The sequence below is a fragment of the Populus alba genome, chromosome 10 (genome assembly GCF_005239225.2).
Source record: "Populus alba chromosome 10, ASM523922v2, whole genome shotgun sequence".
In the NCBI taxonomy this organism is placed as follows: Eukaryota; Viridiplantae; Streptophyta; class Magnoliopsida; order Malpighiales; family Salicaceae; genus Populus; species Populus alba.
In genome coordinates this window covers 8,221,848-8,231,033 of record NC_133293.1, presented here as the reverse complement: position 1 = coordinate 8,231,033, position 9,186 = coordinate 8,221,848, and the positions used below count along the sequence as shown (strand labels likewise).

At 34.0% G+C, this 9,186-nt stretch overlaps 1 pseudogene; it reads left to right on the top strand.

Annotated features, from left to right (window-relative positions):
- The first annotated feature begins 1,379 nt into the window (after positions 1–1,379).
- On the top strand, positions 1,380–8,324 carry LOC118048946 (myosin-6-like; annotated as a pseudogene).
- Positions 8,325–9,186: the final 862 nt, after the last annotated feature.

Here is a 9,186-nt window from a genome sequence, read left to right as displayed (position 1 = left end):
ATATAAAAAAAAGTGAGAAAAAAACACGAAAATCAATTAAAAAAGTAAATGTTGAATAATAAAATAAAAAATAAATTAAATTTTATAAAATGATCTAAAAAAACAAAATCAACTTATATTAACTTTTAAAACCCATAATCCTGACCTTGAAAACCCGGACTAATCCCATAAAAAGAAAGAAAAAAAAACAACAAAGAAAAATTATCAAAAAAAAAAAACACAAAGAGATTAAACAAAAAAACAAAAAAAACCGTTTAAGTTTCTTTAGCACATTTAGTGAGATTTTAAAATCTTCTTTGAAATATATTAAAATATATATTTTTAAAAAATAATTATTTTTTATATTAAAAAATTAAAATAATTGAAAATACAAAAATAATAATAATTTTTAAAATAAAAAAAATTCATTTTTTTAAAATAACTGGATTGCAATGACAAATATCACATTTGCATTATTTGAAATCTTTTAGAGTTTTGGAAATTCATCTTTCAAGCTTTCAAATTCAACCTTTTAGATTGAGCTGTAATGTGGGTAACTCGCGTCAAACCAAACCCATACTAAATCTAGAAATGTCGCTGCCAACCCGTAACCCATGTACATATAGTTTTTAGATCCGGTTTGATGGCCAGCGCGGACTATAACCCGGGTTTCGGGTTTTGATCGGGTTAATTTTTTTTTAAAATTAAAACGACGTTGTTTTATAAAAAAAAAAGTTAACGGGTTGCAACTGAGTTTTTGATCAGGTCTTGCTGGTTCAACCTACCAGGTTTTTTCTTTTCCTAACCTGACTCGGTTCCAGTCCCGGGTCAACGGGGCCTAAATTAACCTGTCGGGCCGGGTTTTAAATTACACGACAGTCACATAACTAAGATACAGTTTTTAATTAGTTATAAATAACATTTTATAAAAAAAGCAAATTAAATTGTTTTATATTTTTTTTAATTATTTTATTATTCAGATATAAAAAATAATTTTAAAAAATATTATTTTAATATATTTTTAAATAAAAAATATTTGAAAGTTAATCGATACACTGTATCCGCTGCAACTTCCAATTTTTTTTGTTGAAGGTCTGGATTAATTGCGTCCTTGCATTAGTTTAAAGTGAACGCCATATATCAATGATATGTTTGAATTAATTCGACATTAATTCTTTCAGTTCAGACACATCAATTGAGTGGGAAAATGACGATCCACAATCACAACGAGCTCGACGAAGAGTACTAGAAAATAACGTGACGAGAGCACAATTTAATAAAGGCATCAAGTCCATGTAAAACACGTGTCCTTAAAATCTACGACAAAGCTTAATTCTGATTAAGAAATAAACTGATTATTAGAAAAAATAAAACACAACTGCATGGCAGTGTTATGCGCGTGGGAGCATCCATAGTCACTTCACGTGACCTCCCTAACCCCCTTCTTCTTCCTTTCAACTATTTTCCCTCCACGAAAAAGTTCCCTGCTGTTTTACAATAAACGATGAAGTTGCTGCATTCGTAGAGAGAGGGGAATTACAACTCATTCAGGACAGGACAGGACAGGACAGGGCTGGATAGAAGATATTTAGGATCTTGTCGTGACAGCATTTTGTTGCAATTGAAGAATTGGTCTATGGTTTCACTGGCATTGTTTGCTGAGGGAGGGATCTAGGGTTTCCATTGCCTACGATCTAATTCTAATCATTTCCCTTCTCCTCTCTCAATAATGGTATTTCCTTTCTCGACAATATTGTTTAATTATTTCTTCTTGCTTCGTGCTGAATTATTGAAGGGAATTTGTAAAGGTTTTAGAAATATCTGTTGCTTTTTATAGATAATTAAAAGTACTAAGAGTTTAGTTTTTTTATTGTATATAGTGTTGTGCAATGTCTAGAGTGTAGATAACGTGAGTAGAGTCTTACTCTACCCATAATCCTGCCCAGAGAGGCCAACCAAACTCTTTGGACATTGCTAGAAACTCATGAAACTGACAATCAAATCAACATTCTGACTTACCGAAAGTAATTTTTGGAACTTATGAGTTGGAACATGTGGTAAGTAATCTTTGAACTCGTGATTTGGAACATGTGGTAAGATATGTCAAGGGCTGTAGCCAGAATTCGTAACTGATTTAAATGTATGGAGTGTGTAGCTTGATGATGGTCAGTTGAGCTGAATAATATTTTGTTTATGAGATTCTGTTCGTAGAAGCAGTTATACTTGCTGCCAGCCCCTTCCGTGTTTGGGTGGATTTTTTTTTTTTTAAATGCTGCTTCATGCTCATAAATGAGAGTTTAGTGCTTTACCCACTCGGGTTGATGTTCCGATGAACTGGCAGGCCACACAGGCTGCTCAAGGCAGTTCAATAGTTGGATCTTTTGTTTGGGTGGAGGATCCTGAGGAAGCATGGATGGATGGGGAAGTTGTGGAAGTTAATGGTGAAGATATTACAGTAAACTGTGCACCAGGGAAGATGGTGAGTTCTTTCCAGGAACTTATATCAAGTTTTTATAATAGAATTGAGAATATTCTTGTTTCTTAAAAAAGTTCGTTCTTCAAACCCCCTTCCCACCTTCCAACCCACCCAATTTATGATTTCCGATCTGATAGATCCAAATGGTTTCCTTTCTGCATTCAATGTCTGATCTAAAATATATATGGTTTTATTGGCTAGTTCAATCAAATGCTTCCAGTGTGAAGGGTTTGGGAGTTGGTCTTTCTGTTTTGGCTTGTAGCAAAACAAGCTTCATGCTTATATATGTACTCTTATGATTTCAGAAACCTGGCGGCATCATAGCTCATCATGACGAAGCTTGGCATGTATGTTATAGAAAACAGTGGACAACAACCATTCATCCCATTTAATTGATGCAGACATTAAAGAGTATTTTGGTTTGTCAAGAAATTTTCCTTTGATGTTGTAGTGACATATTAGCTTTTGTTTATTGTTTGCAGTATGTTTCCTAGATTAACACATGAAACATTTGCAGAAAAGCTTTATCAGACTTTTAAAGACCACAAACGTTTTAGCAAGCCTAAGTTAGCACGCATTGACTTCACCATTTGTCATTATGCTGGTGATGTAAGTATGCTCTGGTTTTTGATTCATATGAGAGCGTGCCACAATATTAGTTGTTCATGTAGCTACTAAAAAGTGAAGCACAACCAAATACTCATCCCTGGAGAATTTTGATTGTAGGTGACATACCAAACTGAACCTTTTCTGGATAAGAACAAAGATTATGTTGTCGCGGAGCATCAAGCTCTCTTGAGCGAGTCCAAGTGCTCCTTTGTTTCAGGCCTGTTTCCGCCATTGCCTGAGGAATCTGCCAAATCATCAAAATTCTCATCAATAGGTTCTAGGTATAAGGTCAGTCTATGTTCTAGTGTGCATAAGTTTAATGTGTTATAACATTTTTAACATATTTCTGTTCTAACTCTATCTCTCTACCGCAACAACTACAAGCATTGCTTGAAACACTGAGTGCCACAGAGCCACACTACATGCGGTGTGTAAAGCCAAATAATGTTCTAAAGCCTGCCATCTTTGAGAATAATAATGTTTTACAGCAACCACGTTGTGGGTAATATTCAATATCGTGGCCATTTCATGTGTCATTTCATTTCTTCAGTGATAAAAACGATGTTTGTCATGTATTGTTTATACAATTTCAGGGAGTGATGGAGGCAATTAGGATTAGTTGCGCTGGATATCCCACAAGAAAAACATTTGATGATTTCGCCCGTTGTTTTGCCATTCTGGCACCAGATGTGCTGCATGGCAGGTAGCTTTTCAAAATTTTCTCGTTTAAATTTGTTTCATACTTCTAGTATTTTTTTTTTATTCTTTCTTGAATGTGAATTGCATTTTTTTTTTTTTTCATTTTCTATTATTTATTCCTCGATAGCTGTGATGAGGTTAGTGCTTGCAAGAGGCTTCTAGAGAAGGCGAACCTTGAAGGTTATCAGGTATATTTTTGTTAATTCCTTTTAAGTTAATGAATAATTGTAAGATATTGTTATAACCTTCGCAATTCATTTACAACTATTGTTATAGCCTTTGCATGCGTGGAATGACTATCAGTTAGGCAATGAATGAGTGTTGAAATCTTGTTTAATATAATGAGCTCTCTTTGGAATTTATAGCTGTACAGTATTTCTGCTGTTATAAATTGTTGGGCTACACCGTTCAAACACCCTTGAACTATAGGCCATTTTCATTGACACCCTGGATTAATTTTTTCCTTATGTCAAATCTTGAACTATATGGTGTTTTGATTGACACCCCTTCTGTTACATTCTGCCCAATTTAGTCATTAAATATCACATACAAGGTACATATGTTTTCCTTAAAAACTACAAAAAAGTCATGAAGCAGCTGAACAGTTCCCAATCACACAGGAAGTCCCAGTTATTGATAATGAACTGGTGAATAAACTTACTGCTGAAAATGAAATGCTCAAGGTAAAGCTTTTATACATTGCTATTTGCTTCTAAATGAACTTTGGATCTGTCACAGGCTTGCAAATGACTGTATACGCATTGCTTAAATATGACAGGATTTAGCATCCAAAAATGAAGGAGAAATAAGAAAAATCTTCCTGTTTGAGGTAACATGTCTCAACTGTCACTTGAATGGTGTTTCGTGGATGATTCTTTGTAGGCTATGGTAAGCTCAATGGAAAAGAAAATTGTTGAAACAGAGAAGAAATATGAAGAGACAAATAAGCTTAGTGAAGTGCGACTGAAGCAGGCATTGGATGCAGAGTCAAAGATAATTGAGCTGAAAACAACCATGCAGAGGTTTCTACAGTGATTTCTATTTATAGTAGTCAAGTACTTAAATTGCATTTTAAGTCAATGTGGAAGCAGGATAAAGGGATTTTTCCTTGATAACTTGGGGTTAATTATATGAATTTAAATTATTGACAACATCCTTTCTCAGGCTTGAAGAAAAACTTTCTGACTTGGAAGCTGAGGACCAAGTTCTGCAGCACCAAGCGTTGTTCAGTTCATCTTCAAGAAAAATGTCGGAACATTTAGAAATTACCTCCCTGGTAAAGTGCTTGGTTTTTTTTTTAAACTACTTTTCTCATGCTAGCCTTTGGAAACTTATTAATTCTTTTCCTTCTCTTAAACTGCTGCAGCATCTAGAAAATGGTCATCATGTTAGTGAAAAAAATAATGATAATTTAATTTTATTTAAGACTTGTTTACCATTGTCTGAATATTCCTGTATTATCTATCATCCTGATTGAGCATACTTCTTCAGGAACCACCTACCCCAGCTAGAATGTTTGGTACTGATGCTGACAAAAGATTGAGGAAATGACAGATTGAACGGCTAGATGTACGTGCTTAAAGTGGGAAAAACAGTTCTTTTTTCCTGATATATTTTTGGTTTGGGAGTTTAAATGGTTTGATGTAATCTTGATTGTTCATTTTTTTTTCCTGTGATGTAGGAGAGTGTAGATGCTCTGATCAGATGTGTGGAGCAGAATCCTGGGTTTAGTCAAAGGAAAACCAGTTGGAGCCTTTACCATTTACAGATGCCTTTTCCACTGGAGATTGTTTGAAGCAGAAAGAACTAGAGTATTTGATTGTCTTATTCAGATGACTGGTTCTGCTATAGAGGTAACTTGATTTTCTCCTTTCACGCTTGATTTATTTGGAAATTGTCCTGCCTCTAAACCAAACCACAGCACAGGTTACTGAAGAAAAAGGAATTGTTTTCGAGTTCTGTGATTTGATTTGATATCTAACATGCTTGATGTTGTTAATGTAATGCTTGCAGAACCAGGATGACAGTAATCATATGGCATACTGGTTATCTAATACCTCGATGTTGTTGTTCTTACTTCAACGGACTTTAAAAGGCAGTGGTGCAAATCCAAATTTGCCTCCACCTCCAACATCATTTTTTGGAAGGATGGCCAAAGTAATCAGATACCCTCCAGGAATTTCTTTTGTAGTAGTGCTCACAGAAAAATGATTTAATAATCTTAAATCATGTAACTACATTTTGAAGACACATAACTCTACTTTAATTCACAAAATTGTATTCTTCTTTAATTCTCAAAATTTTATTTGATGTCCTGCTTATGCAAATGACCTGATATTTTCTCAGAGTTTCCATTCATCGCCTTCTTCAGCCAATCTTAAAATTGGTAAAGATATACAGCTGGTCGAGGCTAAGTATTCAGCTTAGCTTTTTAAACAGCAGTTGACAGCATATGTGGAGAAGATGTAATTCGAGATAATTTAAAAAAGGATTTATCACCTCTTCTTTCTTCATGTGTCCAGGTAAACTGACCTTGATTCTTCATTTATGAATCTTGCCATGATGTATTTAATGAGTTTTTTCTCTCCCTATCAATAAATGGGCAAGCCCGTTGCATTTTTTCAATGATTTAAAATCTTCCATAATTTATGCTGTAATGTTTTGTTAAAAACTAACAGGAATGAAATGATTCATTGCATGGACCATTGAAATCCATTTTTATGTTGATCATAGATTTTGATTAAGTGTCATCCTCTATTGAGATTTTACTTTTGTTGCTTATCTTGCCTTTCCTTTTTCCCTTTGGTTTTCTTTTGTAATTAGATTTGCAAACTTTTCATGTTGTTGCATTGATGTATTCTTATGCAAATGTTTGAAGATATATTCGGATGTTGGAATACATATTTGGAACCAGTTTTTTCCTTGGCTTGAATGCATGTTCTTTTTAATTTTTACTGCCAAGAAAAATGACAATGGGTGCACTTGTAATTGGAGAGATTAAGTTACAAGTTGTTAGTTCTTGATTAACTTCACGTGCTATCCTGGGGAATCCCCCCTCCCCCCCCGCGCAACCACAATTTTCTAACACTAACAATGTGCTAATGAAATTCAGGCACCAAGGGCATCAAAGTGAACTATTTTAAAATCATCTCGGTCATTTAGCCATGATCATCTGGTTGATTACTGGCGCAACATTGTTGAAAGTCTTGATGGGCTTCTATGTACATTGAAAGAAAATTTTGTATGTGATCATTGCTTTCAATAATATCAAAGTTATGCTATTGTCCTTTTTATGCTCTGAACTCTGCATAATAATGTTTTAGGTGCCTCCAATTCTTGCGCAGAAGTTATTCATTCAAATTTTTTCATACATCAATGTACAGCTGTTTAATAGGTAAATAGCTTCTCTAACCTTTTCAAATTTCATTGTAGAATGCTGTATACTTGGATAGTGTTGCTGTTGTATTCTACTGCATTAACTTGTCAATGCAATTGCTGGTATAATTGCAGCTTTCTGCTTCGTCGAGAGTGTTGCACATTCAGTAATGGGGAATATGTGAAGGCTGAGTTAGCTGAATTAGAATTATGGTGTGGCCATGCAAAAGAAGAGGTACTCTTCTAAAGCTGTCTGCAATTAGTTGCTGTATTCACCACAATCATATTTTTCCATTATGCATGTATCATCAGATGCCACTATTTTTTCATGCCAATTCAAAAGCCATATAAAGGGATTTGAACAAACTTAGCAAGGCTGTGTGACCAATTAATGGTTTTGTTTAAGTCATTACAATCAAAATTTTTTTTTGAAAAGAAAAGTGTGGACGCTAACCATTAAGACCTATACAGTCCCTTTTTGTGTGGTTTTGCTATTATTTTAAACATGGAATATTGGCTGTTATATGGTTAAAAAAATGCAAGCTGAGTGATATTTCATATCTTGATTAATTACTATTGCATGCTTTACCTGCATCAAGTATATTTCAACGCAAAGGAGAAAAATGGTTTTGTGAGAATATTTAATTTCACATTAGACCTCACTGTCTTTGTGCTTGTGGCTAAGAACCTTCCAAGGGGCCTTGCAGTTTGTCTCCATATTAATCATTGTTGTGTATTGACTTTGAATTGCATTATTGGGATGAACTTAAACACATAAGGCAAGCAGTTGGATTCTTGGTATGGTTCTTTTTTTTGATGTTGCTTATTTTTTGAGCCTCGTTATGGATTACCAAGATGACATAGTTAGGTTGACCCTTGAGTTATGAAGAAAATGATACTATGACTCGTTTATTTGCAATCTTTTTTAGGTGGCCCAGGAATATCTTTAGGTGTATAGCAGGCATTCTCTCTCTTAGGCAAAAGTAGGATTTGACCATAAAGAAACATGTCCATGAAATGAGAATGTCACGAGAGAATACAAGGACATAACAAGAAGGGATCCAAATCCTCTCATATTCGGAGAGGAACAAGAAAGGTCATGTTACTAATTTTTTAATTCAATGATCTGGATGTAGTGAGAAAAAAATATTTACTATTTAATATGTTGCCATGCTTAACACCTGCTAAAATCATGCTCATTCAATTTGAATTTAATATTTTATATTTAATAAACATGAACTAAACATGAGAGAAAGGAACATGAGACAATATGGATTTCATAAGAGCACCTCCAACAAAAATGTAGAAGTTATAATGATCAAGGATTGAAGGACAATATGAGTGATCCATTTATGTTTGAGTGAGGGAGGGAGGGCAGTGAAAAGAGAGGAGCGATAATGTAAACCTAAAGTAGGGGGAAATGAAAAACTTGACCAGTAATGAGAAAGAAAGTAGAAGAGTACACCATGTATTGTGAGAAGCTAAAGTGGAGACAAAATGTTTATGGGCATTAATATATAGGTGCTGTTAATTTAAACTTAGCCCCGTTTGATATTGCGTTCCAAACATGGATTAGGTACAAATTGAATTTTTTTTTTTTTATATATTTTTGGATCCTTTTGATGTGTTGATATCAAAAATGATTTTTTAAAAATAAAAAATATATTATTTTGATGTATTTTTGAGTGAAAATTATTTTAAAAAGTAATCGCTATCATATTTCCAAACACTTCTATAATAAGACAAGGTTGAGCCTGTGTTTTAGTGAGTGTTTGGGAGAGTGGTGGCTTATGTGGTTTATCCCAAATACAGTGACTATGTTGTTCGGTAGTGTTTGGAAGAATGCTGGCTTTTGTGATTGCGGTTGGTAAAAAAAACTTTTTTGAAAATCACTTTTTTGTATGGTTCTTTTAAGTAAATGTATTTGGTTACTATTGTGGTTAAAATTAAAGTTGTCTAAAGAGGAATTGATATGTGTTTGGTTAAGTGTTTTTATTGGTAAAATTACCTAGAAGGACATGTGTAAATTTGTGAGGAAATTCTTTTAA